Here is a 15,619-nt window from a genome sequence, read left to right as displayed (position 1 = left end):
CAGTGCTGGGAAACGAAATGTCATCACGGCAAAACTAGACAGAAGAGTTCTGCGAAAGTTCTTTGTGATGAGTGCATTCAACTCAGGGACTCGAACGTTCCTTTTGATAGAACAGTTTTGAAACACTCCTTTTGTAGAATCTGCAAGTGTTTATTTGGAGCGCTTTCTGGCCTATGCTGGAAAAGGAAATATCTTCCCCTAAAAAGTAGATAGAAGCATTCTCAGAAACTTCTTGGTGATGTGTACATTGAACTCACAGTGTTGAACCTTTCTTTGGATAGAGAAGTTTTGAAACACTCTTTTAGTAGAATCTGAAAGTGGATATTTGGAGCGTTTTGAGGCCAGTGCTGGGCAACGAAATATCATCACAGAAAAACTAGACAGAAGAGTTCTGCGAAAGTTCTTTGTGATGAGTGCATTCAACTCAGAGACTCGAACGTTCCTTTTGATAGAACAGTTTTGAAAGACTCCTTTTGTAGAATCTGCAAGTGTTTATTTGGAGCGCTTTGAGGCCTCTGCTGGAAAAGGAAATATCTTCCCCTAAAAAGTAGATAGAAGCATTCTCAGAAACTTCTTGGTGATGTGTACATTGAACTCACAGTGTTGAACCTTTCTTTGGATAGAGAAGTTTTGAAACACTCTTTTAGCAGAATCTTCAAGTGGATATATGGAGTTCCTTGAGGCCTACGCCGGAAAAGGAAATATCTTCCCGTAGAAACTAGGCAAAAGCATTCTCAGAAAGTTCCCTGTGCTTTGTGCATTCAACTCAAAGAGTTCAACCTTCCTTTTGATAGAGCAGTTTTGAAACACTCTTTTTGTAGAATCTGCACGTGGATATTTGGAACGCTTTGAGGCCTATGCTTCAAAAGGAAATATCCTGGCATAGAAACGGGACGGAAGCATTCTCAGAAACCTCTTTGCGATGAGGGCTTTCAAGTCACAGAGTGAAACCTTCCTTTTGAGAGGCCAGCTTTGAAACACTGCTTCTGTAGAATCCGCAAGTGGATGCTTGGAGCTCTTTGAGGCTTAGGCTGGAAAAGGTAATATCTTCATATACAAACTAGACAGAAGCGTTCTCAGAAACTTCTTTCTCATGTGGGGATGGAACTCACAGAGTTGAACATTCCTTTTCACAGAGCAGTTCTGCAACCCTCTTTTGGTGGAAACTGCAAGTGGATGTTTGGTGCGATTGCGTCATCCAGTGGAAAAGGAAATACATTCAGACGAAAACTAGATAGAACCATTCCCAGAAACTTCTTGAGATGAGTGCATTCTACTCACAGAGTTGTACCTTCCTTTTGATAGAATAGTTTTGAAACACACTTTTTGTGCAAACCGCAAGTGGATAGTTGGAGCGCTTTGAGGCGTACGCTGCAAAACGAAATATCTTCACATAAAAACTAGACAGAAGCATTCTCAGAAACTTCTTTGTGATGTGCGCATTCAACTCACAGAGTTGAAGCTTCCTTTTCATATAGCACTTTTGAAACGCTCTGTTAGTAGAATCTGCAAGGGAATATTTGGAGTGCTACGAGGCCAACACTGGAAAAGGAAATACCTTCACATGCAAACCAGACGGAAGCATTCTCAGAAACTACCCTGTGGTTTATGCATCCAACTCACTGAGAGGAATCTTCCCTTTGAGAGCGCAGTTTGGAAACACTCTTTTTGAAGAATTTGCTAGGGGATGTTTGGAGCGATTTCAGGACTAGGCTGGAAAAGGAAATATCTTCACTTAAACACTAGACAGAAGCATTGTCAGAAACTTCGGTGTGATGAGTGCATTCAACTCACAGACCTGAACCTTCCTTTTGATAGAGCAGTTTTGAAACGCTCTTTTAGTAGCATCTGAAAGTGGATATTTGGAGCGCTTTGAGGCCAAGGCTGGAAAACGAAATATCATCACATAAAAACTAGACAGAAGCATTCTCAGAAACTTCTTTGTGATGAGTGGATTCAACTCACAGACTTGCACGTTCCTTTGCATAGGATAGTTTTGAAACACTCCTTTTGTAGAATCTGCGAGTGTTTATTTCGAACGCTTTGAGGCCTATGCTGGAAAAGGAAATATCTTCACCTAAAAACTAGACAGAAGCATTGTCAGAAACATCTTTGTGATGACTGCATTCAACTCACAGAGTTGAACCTACCTATTGATAGAGAAGTTTTGAAACACCCTTTTTGTAGAATCTGCAAGTGAATATTTGGAGCGATATGAGGCCTCTGCTGGGAAATGAAATATCTTCCCCTAAAAGCTAGACAGAAGCATACTCAGAAACGATCTTGGCAATGTGTGCATCCAACTCACAGAGTTGAACCTTCCTTTCCCTAGAGCAGTTTTGAAACACTCTTTTAGTAGAATCTGAAAGTGGATATTTGGAGCGCTTTGAGGCCAGTGCTGGGAAACGAAATATCATCACAGAAAAACTAGACAGAAGCGTTCTGCGAAAGTTCTTTGTGATGAGTGCATTCAACTCAGAAACTCGAACGTTCCTTTTGATAGAACAGTTTTGAAACACTCCTTTTGTAGAATCTGCAAGTGTTTATTTGGAGCGCTTTCAGGCCTATGCTGGAAAAGGAAATATCTTCCCCTAAAAAGTAGATAGAAGCATTCTCAGAAACTTCTTGGTGATGTGTACATTGAACTCACAGTGTTGAACCTTTCTTTGGATAGAGAAGTTTTGAAACACTCTTTTAGCAGAATCTTCAAGTGGATATATGGAGTTCCTTGAGGCGTACGCCGGAAAAGGAAATATCTTCCCGTAGAAACTAGGCAAAAGCATTCTCAGAAAGTTCCCTGTGCTTTGTGCATTCAACTCACAGAGTTCAACCTTCCTTTTGATAGAGCAGTTTTGAAACGCTCTTTTTGTAGAATCTGCACGTGGATATTTGGAACGCTTTGAGGCCTATGCTTCAAAAGGAAATATCCTGGCATAGAAACGGGACGGAAACATTCTCAGAAACTTCTTTGCGATGTGGGCCTTCAAGTCACAGAGTGAAACCTTCCTTTTGATAGGCCAGCTTTGAAACACTGCTTCTGTAGAATCCGCAAGTGGATGCTTGGAGCTCTTTGTGGCTTAGGCTGGAAAAGGTAATATCTTCATATACAAACTAGACAGAAGCATTCTCAGAAACTTCTTTCTCATATGGGGATGGAACTCACAGAGTTGAACATTCCTTTTCACAGAGCAGTTCTGCAACCCTCTTTTGGTGGAAACTGCAAGTGGATGTTTGGTGCGATTGCGTCATCCAGTGGAAAAGGAAATACATTCAGACGAAAACTAGATAGAACCATTCTCAGAAACTTCTTGAGATGAGTGCATTCTACTCACAGAGTTGTACCTTCCTTTTGATAGAATAGTTTTGAAACACACTTTTTGTGCAAACCGCAAGTGGATAGTTGGAGCGCTTTGAGGCGTATGCTGCAAAACGAAATATCTTCACATAAAAACTAGACAGAAGCATTCTCAGAAACTTCTTTGTGATGTGTGCATTCAACTCACAGAGTTGAAGCTTCCTTTTCATATAACACTTTTGAAACGCTCTGTTAGTAGAATCTGCAAGGGAATATTTGGAGTGCTACGAGGCCAACACTGGAAAAGGAAATACCTTCACATACAAACCAGATGGAAGCATTCTCAGAAACTACCCTGTGCTTTATGCATTCAACTCACTGAGAGGAATCTTCCCTTTGAGAGCGCAGTTTGGAAACACTCTTTTTGCAGAATTTGCTAGGGGATGTTTGGAGCGATTTCAGGACTAGGCTGGAAAAGGAAATATCTTCACTTAAACACTAGACAGAAGCATTGTCAGAAACTTCGGTGTGATGAGTGCATTCAACTCACAGACCTGAACCTTCCTCTTGATAGAGCAGTTTTGAAACGCTCTTTTAGTAGCATCTGAAAGGGGATATTTGGAGCGCTTTGAGGCCAAGGCTGGAAAACGAAATATCATCACATAAAAACTAGACAGAAGCATTCTCAGAAACTTCTTTGTGATGAGTGGATTCAACTCACAGACTTGCACGTTCCTTTGGATAGGATAGTTTTGAAACACTCCTTTTGTAGAATCTGCGAGTGTTTATTTCGAACGCTTTGAGGCCCATGCTGGAAAAGGAAATATCTTCACCTAAAAACTAGACAGAAGCATTGTCAGAAACATCTTTGTGATGACTGCATTCAACTCACAGAGTTGAACCTACCTATTGATAGAGAAGTTTTGAAACACCCTTTTTGTAGAATCTGCAAGCGAATATTTGGAGCGATATGAGGCCTCTGCTGGGAAATGAAATACCTTCCCCTAAAAGCTAGACAGAAGCATACTCAGAAACGACTTGGCAATGTGTGCATCCAACTCACAGAGTTGAACCTTCCTTTCCCTAGAGCAGTTTTGAAACACTCTTTTAGTAGAATCTGAAAGTGGATATTTGGAGCGCTTTGAGGCCAGTGCTGGGAAACGAAATATCATCACAGAAAAACTAGACAGAAGCGTTCTGCGAAAGTTCTTTGTGATGAGTGCATTCAACTCAGAGACTCGAACGTTCCTTTTGATAGAACAGTTTTGAAACACTCCTTTTGTAGAATCTGCAAGTGTTTATTTGGAGCGCTTTCAGCCCTATGCTGGAAAAGGAAATATCTTCCCCTGAAAAGTAGATAGAAGCATTCTCAGAAACTTCTAGGTGATGTGTACATTGAACTCACAGTGTTGAACCTTTCTTTGGAGAGAGAAGTTTTGAAACACTCTTTTAGCAGAATCTTCAAGTGGATATATGGAGTTCCTTGAGGCCTACGCCGGAAAAGGAAATATCTTCCCGTAGAAACTAGGCAAAAGCATTCTCAGAAAGTTCCCTGTGCTTTGTGCATTCAACTCACAGAGTTCAACCTTCCTTTTGATAGAGCAGTTTTGAAACACTCTTTTTGTAGAATCTGCACGTGGATATTTGGAACGCTTTGAGGCCTATGCTTCAAAAGGAAATATCCTGGCATAGAAACGGGACGGAAGCATTCTCAGAAACTTCTTTGCGATGAGGGCCTTCAAGTCACAGAGTGAAACCTTCCTGTTGATAGGTCAGCTTTGAAACACTGCTTCTGTAGAATCCGCAAGTGGATGCTTGGAGCTCTTTGAGGCTTAGGCTGGAAAAGGTAATATCTTCATATACAAACTAGACAGAAGCATTCTCAGAAACTTCTTTGTCATGTGGGGATGGAACTCACAGAGTGGAACATTCCTTTTCGCAGAGAAGTTCTGCAACCCTCTTTTGGTGGAAACTGCACGTGGATGTTTGGTGCGATTGCGTCATCCAGTGGAAAAGGAAATACATTCAGACGAAAACTAGATAGAACCATTCCCAGAAACTTCTTGAGATGAGTGCATTCTACTCACAGAGTTGTACCTTCCTTTTGATAGAATAGTTTTGAAACACACTTTTTGTGCAAACCGCAAGTGGATAGTTGGAGCGCTTTGAGGCGTATGCTGCAAAACGAAATATCTTCACATAAAAACTAGACAGAAGCATTCTCAGAAACTTCTTTGTGATGTGCGCATTCAACTCACAGAGTTGAAGCTTCCTTTTCATATAGCACTTTTGAAACGCTCTGTTAGTAGAATCTGCAAGGGAATATTTGGAGTGCTACGAGGCCAACACTGGAAAAGGAAATACCTTCACATGCAAACCAGACGGAAGCATTCTCAGAAACTACCCTGTGCTTTATGCATCCAACTCACTGAGAGGAATCTTCCCTTTGAGAGCGCAGTTTGGAAACACTCTTTTTGCAGAATTTGCTAGGGGATGTTTGGAGCGATTTCAGGACTAGGCTGGAAAAGGAAATATCTTCACTTAAACACTAGACAGAAGCATTGTCAGAAACTTCGGTGTGATGAGTGCATTCAACTCACAGACCTGAACCTTCCTTTTGATAGAGCAGTTTTGAAACGCTCTTTTAGTAGCATCTGAAAGTGGATATTTGGAGCGCTTTGAGGCCAAGGCTGGAAAACGAAATATCATCACATAAAAACTAGACAGAAGCATTCTCAGAAACTTCTTTGTGATGAGTGGATTCAACTCACAGACTTGCACGTTCCTTTGCATAGGATAGTTTTGAAACACTCCTTTTGTAGAATCTGCGAGTGTTTATTTCGAACGCTTTGAGGCCTATGCTGGAAAAGGAAATATCTTCACCTAAAAACTAGACAGAAGGATTGTCAGAAACATCTTTGTGATGACTGCATTCAACTCACAGAGTTGAACCTACCTATTGATAGAGAAGTTTTGAAACACCCTTTTTGTAGAATCTGCAAGTGAATATTTGGAGCGATATGAGGCCTCTGCTGGGAAATGAAATATCTTCCCCTAAAAGCTAGACAGAAGCATACTCAGAAACGACTTGGCAATGTGTGCATCCAACTCACAGAGTTGAACCTTCCTTTCCCTAGAGCAGTTTTGAAACACTCTTTTAGTAGAATCTGAAAGTGGATATTTGGAGCGCTTTGAGGCCAGTGCTGGGAAACGAAATGTCATCACGGCAAAACTAGACAGAAGCGTTCTGCGAAAGTTCTTTGTGATGAGTGCATTCAACTCAGGGACTCGAACGTTCCTTTTGATAGAACAGTTTTGAAACACTCCTTTTGTAGAATCTGCAAGTGTTTATTTGGAGCGCTTTCAGGCCTATGCTGGAAAAGGAAATATCTTCCCCTAAAAAGTAGATAGAAGCATTCTCAGAAACTTCTTGGTGATGTGTACATTGAACTCACAGTGTTGAACCTTTCTTTGGATAGAGAAGTTTTGAAACACTCTTTTAGCAGAATCTTCAAGTGGATATATGGAGTTCCTTGAGGCCTACGCCGGAAAAGGAAATATCTTCCCGTAGAAACTAGGCAAAAGCATTCTCAGAAAGTTCCCTGTGCTTTGTGCATTCAACTCACAGAGTTCAACCTTCCTTTTGATAGAGCAGGTTTGAAACACTCTTTTTGTAGAATCTGCACGTGGATATTTGGAACGCTTTGAGGCCTATGCTTCAAAAGGAAATATCCTGGCATAGAAACGGGACGGAAGCATTCTCAGAAACCTCTTTGCGATGAGGGCCTTCAAGTCACAGAGTGAAACCTTCCTTTTGAGAGGCCAGCTTTGAAACACTGCTTCTGTAGAATCCGCAAGTGGATGCTTGGAGCTCTTTGAGGCTTAGGCTGGAAAAGGTAATATCTTCATATACAAACTAGACAGAAGCGTTCTCAGAAACTTCTTTCTCATGTGGGGATGGAACTCACAGAGTTGAACATTCCTTTTCACAGAGCAGTTCTGCAACCCTCTTTTGGTGGAAACTGCAAGTGGATGTTTGGTGCGATTGCGTCATCCAGTGGAAAAGGAAATACATTCAGACGAAAACTAGATAGAACCATTCCCAGAAACTTCTTGAGATGAGTGCATTCTACTCACAGAGTTGTACCTTCCTTTTGATAGAATAGTTTTGAAACACACTTTTTGTGCAAACTGCAAGTGGATAGTTGGAGCGCTTTGAGGCGTATGCTGCAAAACGAAATATCTTCACATAAAAACTAGACAGAAGCATTCTCAGAAACTTCTTTGTGATGTGCGCATTCAACTCACAGAGTTGAAGCTTCCTTTTCATATAGCACTTTTGAAACGCTCTGTTAGTAGAATCTGCAAGGGAATATTTGGAGTGCTACGAGGCCAACACTGGAAAAGGAAATACCTTCACATGCAAACCAGACGGAAGCATTCTCAGAAACTACCCTGTGGTTTATGCATCCAACTCACTGAGAGGAATCTTCCCTTTGAGAGCGCAGTTTGGAAACACTCTTTTTGAAGAATTTGCTAGGGGATGTTTGGAGCGATTTCAGGACTAGGCTGGAAAAGGAAATATCTTCACTTAAACACTAGACAGAAGCATTGTCAGAAACTTCGGTGTGATGAGTGCATTCAACTCACAGACCTGAACCTTCCTTTTGATAGAGCAGTTTTGAAACGCTCTTTTAGTAGCATCTGAAAGTGGATATTTGGAGCGCTTTGAGGCCAAGGCTGGAAAACGAAATATCATCACATAAAAACTAGACAGAAGCATTCTCAGAAACTTCTTTGTGATGAGTGGATTCAACTCACAGACTTGCACGTTCCTTTGCATAGGATAGTTTTGAAACACTCCTTTTGTAGAATCTGCGAGTGTTTATTTCGAACGCTTTGAGGCCTATGCTGGAAAAGGAAATATCTTCACCTAAAAACTAGACAGAAGCATTGTCAGAAACATCTTTGTGATGACTGCATTCAACTCACAGAGTTGAACCTACCTATTGATAGAGAAGTTTTGAAACACCCTTTTTGTAGAATCTGCAAGTGAATATTTGGAGCGATATGAGGCCTCTGCTGGGAAATGAAATATCTTCCCCTAAAAGCTAGACAGAAGCATACTCAGAAACGACTTGGCAATGTGTGCATCCAACTCACAGAGTTGAACCTTCCTTTCCCTAGAGCAGTTTTGAAACACTCTTTTAGTAGAATCTGAAAGTGGATATTTGGAGCGCTTTGAGGCCAGTGCTGGGAAACGAAATGTCATCACGGCAAAACTAGACAGAAGCGTTCTGCGAAAGTTCTTTGTGATGAGTGCATTCAACTCAGGGACTCGAACGTTCCTTTTGATAGAACAGTTTTGAAACACTCCTTTTGTAGAATCTGCAAGTGTTTATTTGGAGCGCTTTCTGGCCTATGCTGGAAAAGGAAATATCTTCCCCTAAAAAGTAGATAGAAGCATTCTCAGAAACTTCTTGGTGATGTGTACATTGAACTCACAGTGTTGAACCTTTCTTTGGATAGAGAAGTTTTGAAACACTCTTTTAGTAGAATCTGAAAGTGGATATTTGGAGCGTTTTGAGGCCAGTGCTGGGCAACGAAATATCATCACAGAAAAACTAGACAGAAGAGTTCTGCGAAAGTTCTTTGTGATGAGTGCATTCAACTCAGAGACTCGAACGTTCCTTTTGATAGAACAGTTTTGAAAGACTCCTTTTGTAGAATCTGCAAGTGTTTATTTGGAGCGCTTTGAGGCCTCTGCTGGAAAAGGAAATATCTTCCCCTAAAAAGTAGATAGAAGCATTCTCAGAAACTTCTTGGTGATGTGTACATTGAACTCACAGTGTTGAACCTTTCTTTGGATAGAGAAGTTTTGAAACACTCTTTTAGCAGAATCTTCAAGTGGATATATGGAGTTCCTTGAGGCCTACGCCGGAAAAGGAAATATCTTCCCGTAGAAACTAGGCAAAAGCATTCTCAGAAAGTTCCCTGTGCTTTGTGCATTCAACTCACAGAGTTCAACCTTCCTTTTGATAGAGCAGTTTTGAAACACTCTTTTTGTAGAATCTGCACGTGGATATTTGGAACGCTTTGAGGCCTATGCTTCAAAAGGAAATATCCTGGCATAGAAACGGGACGGAAGCATTCTCAGAAACCTCTTTGCGATGAGGGCCTTCAAGTCACAGAGTGAATCCTTCCTTTTGAGAGGCCAGCTTTGAAACACTGCTTCTGTAGAATCCGCAAGTGGATGCTTGGAGCTCTTTGAGGCTTAGGCTGGAAAAGGTAATATCTTCATATACAAACTAGACAGAAGCGTTCTCAGAAACTTCTTTCTCATGTGGGGATGGAACTCACAGAGTTGAACATTCCTTTTCACAGAGCAGTTCTGCAACCCTCTTTTGGTGGAAACTGCAAGTGGATGTTTGGTGCGATTGCGTCATCCAGTGGAAAAGGAAATACATTCAGACGAAAACTAGATAGAACCATTCCCAGAAACTTCTTGAGATGAGTGCATTCTACTCACAGAGTTGTACCTTCCTTTTGATAGAATAGTTTTGAAACACACTTTTTGTGCAAACTGCAAGTGGATAGTTGGAGCGCTTTGAGGCGTATGCTGCAAAACGAAATATCTTCACATAAAAACTAGACAGAAGCATTCTCAGAAACTTCTTTGTGATGTGCGCATTCAACTCACAGAGTTGAAGCTTCCTTTTCATATAGCACTTTTGAAACGCTCTGTTAGTAGAATCTGCAAGGGAATATTTGGAGTGCTACGAGGCCAACACTGGAAAAGGAAATACCTTCACATGCAAACCAGACGGAAGCATTCTCAGAAACTACCCTGTGGTTTATGCATCCAACTCACTGAGAGGAATCTTCCCTTTGAGAGCGCAGTTTGGAAACACTCTTTTTGAAGAATTTGCTAGGGGATGTTTGGAGCGATTTCAGGACTAGGCTGGAAAAGGAAATATCTTCACTTAAACACTAGACAGAAGCATTGTCAGAAACTTCGGTGTGATGAGTGCATTCAACTCACAGACCTGAACCTTCCTTTTGATAGAGCAGTTTTGAAACGCTCTTTTAGTAGCATCTGAAAGTGGATATTTGGAGCGCTTTGAGGCCAAGGCTGGAAAACGAAATATCATCACATAAAAACTAGACAGAAGCATTCTCAGAAACTTCTTTGTGATGAGTGGATTCAACTCACAGACTTGCACGTTCCTTTGCATAGGATAGTTTTGAAACACTCCTTTTGTAGAATCTGCGAGTGTTTATTTCGAACGCTTTGAGGCCTATGCTGGAAAAGGAAATATCTTCACCTAAAAACTAGACAGAAGCATTGTCAGAAACATCTTTGTGATGACTGCATTCAACTCACAGAGTTGAACCTACCTATTGATAGAGAAGTTTTGAAACACCCTTTTTGTAGAATCTGCAAGTGAATATTTGGAGCGATATGAGGCCTCTGCTGGGAAATGAAATATCTTCCCCTAAAAGCTAGACAGAAGCATACTCAGAAACGACTTGGCAATGTGTGCATCCAACTCACAGAGTTGAACCTTCCTTTCCCTAGAGCAGTTTTGAAACACTCTTTTAGTAGAATCTGAAAGTGGATATTTGGAGCGCTTTGAGGCCAGTGCTGGGAAACGAAATGTCATCACGGCAAAACTAGACAGAAGCGTTCTGCGAAAGTTCTTTGTGATGAGTGCATTCAACTCAGGGACTCGAACGTTCCTTTTGATAGAACAGTTTTGAAACACTCCTTTTGTAGAATCTGCAAGTGTTTATTTGGAGCGCTTTCTGGCCTATGCTGGAAAAGGAAATATCTTCCCCTAAAAAGTAGATAGAAGCATTCTCAGAAACTTCTTGGTGATGTGTACATTGAACTCACAGTGTTGAACCTTTCTTTGGATAGAGAAGTTTTGAAACACTCTTTTAGTAGAATCTGAAAGTGGATATTTGGAGCGTTTTGAGGCCAGTGCTGGGCAACGAAATATCATCACAGAAAAACTAGACAGAAGAGTTCTGCGAAAGTTCTTTGTGATGAGTGCATTCAACTCAGAGACTCGAACGTTCCTTTTGATAGAACAGTTTTGAAAGACTCCTTTTGTAGAATCTGCAAGTGTTTATTTGGAGCGCTTTGAGGCCTCTGCTGGAAAAGGAAATATCTTCCCCTAAAAAGTAGATAGAAGCATTCTCAGAAACTTCTTGGTGATGTGTACATTGAACTCACAGTGTTGAACCTTTCTTTGGATAGAGAAGTTTTGAAACACTCTTTTAGCAGAATCTTCAAGTGGATATATGGAGTTCCTTGAGGCCTACGCCGGAAAAGGAAATATCTTCCCGTAGAAACTAGGCAAAAGCATTCTCAGAAAGTTCCCTGTGCTTTGTGCATTCAACTCAAAGAGTTCAACCTTCCTTTTGATAGAGCAGTTTTGAAACACTCTTTTTGTAGAATCTGCACGTGGATATTTGGAACGCTTTGAGGCCTATGCTTCAAAAGGAAATATCCTGGCATAGAAACGGGACGGAAGCATTCTCAGAAACCTCTTTGCGATGAGGGCTTTCAAGTCACAGAGTGAAACCTTCCTTTTGAGAGGCCAGCTTTGAAACACTGCTTCTGTAGAATCCGCAAGTGGATGCTTGGAGCTCTTTGAGGCTTAGGCTGGAAAAGGTAATATCTTCATATACAAACTAGACAGAAGCGTTCTCAGAAACTTCTTTCTCATGTGGGGATGGAACTCACAGAGTTGAACATTCCTTTTCACAGAGCAGTTCTGCAACCCTCTTTTGGTGGAAACTGCAAGTGGATGTTTGGTGCGATTGCGTCATCCAGTGGAAAAGGAAATACATTCAGACGAAAACTAGATAGAACCATTCCCAGAAACTTCTTGAGATGAGTGCATTCTACTCACAGAGTTGTACCTTCCTTTTGATAGAATAGTTTTGAAACACACTTTTTGTGCAAACCGCAAGTGGATAGTTGGAGCGCTTTGAGGCGTACGCTGCAAAACGAAATATCTTCACATAAAAACTAGACAGAAGCATTCTCAGAAACTTCTTTGTGATGTGCGCATTCAACTCACAGAGTTGAAGCTTCCTTTTCATATAGCACTTTTGAAACGCTCTGTTAGTAGAATCTGCAAGGGAATATTTGGAGTGCTACGAGGCCAACACTGGAAAAGGAAATACCTTCACATGCAAACCAGACGGAAGCATTCTCAGAAACTACCCTGTGGTTTATGCATCCAACTCACTGAGAGGAATCTTCCCTTTGAGAGCGCAGTTTGGAAACACTCTTTTTGAAGAATTTGCTAGGGGATGTTTGGAGCGATTTCAGGACTAGGCTGGAAAAGGAAATATCTTCACTTAAACACTAGACAGAAGCATTGTCAGAAACTTCGGTGTGATGAGTGCATTCAACTCACAGACCTGAACCTTCCTTTTGATAGAGCAGTTTTGAAACGCTCTTTTAGTAGCATCTGAAAGTGGATATTTGGAGCGCTTTGAGGCCAAGGCTGGAAAACGAAATATCATCACATAAAAACTAGACAGAAGCATTCTCAGAAACTTCTTTGTGATGAGTGGATTCAACTCACAGACTTGCACGTTCCTTTGCATAGGATAGTTTTGAAACACTCCTTTTGTAGAATCTGCGAGTGTTTATTTCGAACGCTTTGAGGCCTATGCTGGAAAAGGAAATATCTTCACCTAAAAACTAGACAGAAGCATTGTCAGAAACATCTTTGTGATGACTGCATTCAACTCACAGAGTTGAACCTACCTATTGATAGAGAAGTTTTGAAACACCCTTTTTGTAGAATCTGCAAGTGAATATTTGGAGCGATATGAGGCCTCTGCTGGGAAATGAAATATCTTCCCCTAAAAGCTAGACAGAAGCATACTCAGAAACGATCTTGGCAATGTGTGCATCCAACTCACAGAGTTGAACCTTCCTTTCCCTAGAGCAGTTTTGAAACACTCTTTTAGTAGAATCTGAAAGTGGATATTTGGAGCGCTTTGAGGCCAGTGCTGGGAAACGAAATATCATCACAGAAAAACTAGACAGAAGCGTTCTGCGAAAGTTCTTTGTGATGAGTGCATTCAACTCAGAAACTCGAACGTTCCTTTTGATAGAACAGTTTTGAAACACTCCTTTTGTAGAATCTGCAAGTGTTTATTTGGAGCGCTTTCAGGCCTATGCTGGAAAAGGAAATATCTTCCCCTAAAAAGTAGATAGAAGCATTCTCAGAAACTTCTTGGTGATGTGTACATTGAACTCACAGTGTTGAACCTTTCTTTGGATAGAGAAGTTTTGAAACACTCTTTTAGCAGAATCTTCAAGTGGATATATGGAGTTCCTTGAGGCGTACGCCGGAAAAGGAAATATCTTCCCGTAGAAACTAGGCAAAAGCATTCTCAGAAAGTTCCCTGTGCTTTGTGCATTCAACTCACAGAGTTCAACCTTCCTTTTGATAGAGCAGTTTTGAAACGCTCTTTTTGTAGAATCTGCACGTGGATATTTGGAACGCTTTGAGGCCTATGCTTCAAAAGGAAATATCCTGGCATAGAAACGGGACGGAAACATTCTCAGAAACTTCTTTGCGATGTGGGCCTTCAAGTCACAGAGTGAAACCTTCCTTTTGATAGGCCAGCTTTGAAACACTGCTTCTGTAGAATCCGCAAGTGGATGCTTGGAGCTCTTTGTGGCTTAGGCTGGAAAAGGTAATATCTTCATATACAAACTAGACAGAAGCATTCTCAGAAACTTCTTTCTCATATGGGGATGGAACTCACAGAGTTGAACATTCCTTTTCACAGAGCAGTTCTGCAACCCTCTTTTGGTGGAAACTGCAAGTGGATGTTTGGTGCGATTGCGTCATCCAGTGGAAAAGGAAATACATTCAGACGAAAACTAGATAGAACCATTCTCAGAAACTTCTTGAGATGAGTGCATTCTACTCACAGAGTTGTACCTTCCTTTTGATAGAATAGTTTTGAAACACACTTTTTGTGCAAACCGCAAGTGGATAGTTGGAGCGCTTTGAGGCGTATGCTGCAAAACGAAATATCTTCACATAAAAACTAGACAGAAGCATTCTCAGAAACTTCTTTGTGATGTGTGCATTCAACTCACAGAGTTGAAGCTTCCTTTTCATATAACACTTTTGAAACGCTCTGTTAGTAGAATCTGCAAGGGAATATTTGGAGTGCTACGAGGCCAACACTGGAAAAGGAAATACCTTCACATACAAACCAGATGGAAGCATTCTCAGAAACTACCCTGTGCTTTATGCATTCAACTCACTGAGAGGAATCTTCCCTTTGAGAGCGCAGTTTGGAAACACTCTTTTTGCAGAATTTGCTAGGGGATGTTTGGAGCGATTTCAGGACTAGGCTGGAAAAGGAAATATCTTCACTTAAACACTAGACAGAAGCATTGTCAGAAACTTCGGTGTGATGAGTGCATTCAACTCACAGACCTGAACCTTCCTCTTGATAGAGCAGTTTTGAAACGCTCTTTTAGTAGCATCTGAAAGGGGATATTTGGAGCGCTTTGAGGCCAAGGCTGGAAAACGAAATATCATCACATAAAAACTAGACAGAAGCATTCTCAGAAACTTCTTTGTGATGAGTGGATTCAACTCACAGACTTGCACGTTCCTTTGGATAGGATAGTTTTGAAACACTCCTTTTGTAGAATCTGCGAGTGTTTATTTCGAACGCTTTGAGGCCCATGCTGGAAAAGGAAATATCTTCACCTAAAAACTAGACAGAAGCATTGTCAGAAACATCTTTGTGATGACTGCATTCAACTCACAGAGTTGAACCTACCTATTGATAGAGAAGTTTTGAAACACCCTTTTTGTAGAATCTGCAAGCGAATATTTGGAGCGATATGAGGCCTCTGCTGGGAAATGAAATACCTTCCCCTAAAAGCTAGACAGAAGCATACTCAGAAACGACTTGGCAATGTGTGCATCCAACTCACAGAGTTGAACCTTCCTTTCCCTAGAGCAGTTTTGAAACACTCTTTTAGTAGAATCTGAAAGTGGATATTTGGAGCGCTTTGAGGCCAGTGCTGGGAAACGAAATATCATCACAGAAAAACTAGACAGAAGCGTTCTGCGAAAGTTCTTTGTGATGAGTGCATTCAACTCAGAGACTCGAACGTTCCTTTTGATAGAACAGTTTTGAAACACTCCTTTTGTAGAATCTGCAAGTGTTTATTTGGAGCGCTTTCAGCCCTATGCTGGAAAAGGAAATATCTTCCCCTGAAAAGTAGATAGAAGCATTCTCAGAAACTTCTAGGTGATG

The sequence above is a fragment of the Pongo pygmaeus genome, chromosome 3 (genome assembly GCF_028885625.2).
Source record: "Pongo pygmaeus isolate AG05252 chromosome 3, NHGRI_mPonPyg2-v2.0_pri, whole genome shotgun sequence".
Taxonomy (NCBI): Eukaryota; Metazoa; Chordata; class Mammalia; order Primates; family Hominidae; genus Pongo; species Pongo pygmaeus.
Note: the sequence above shows the minus strand (reverse complement) of the source record.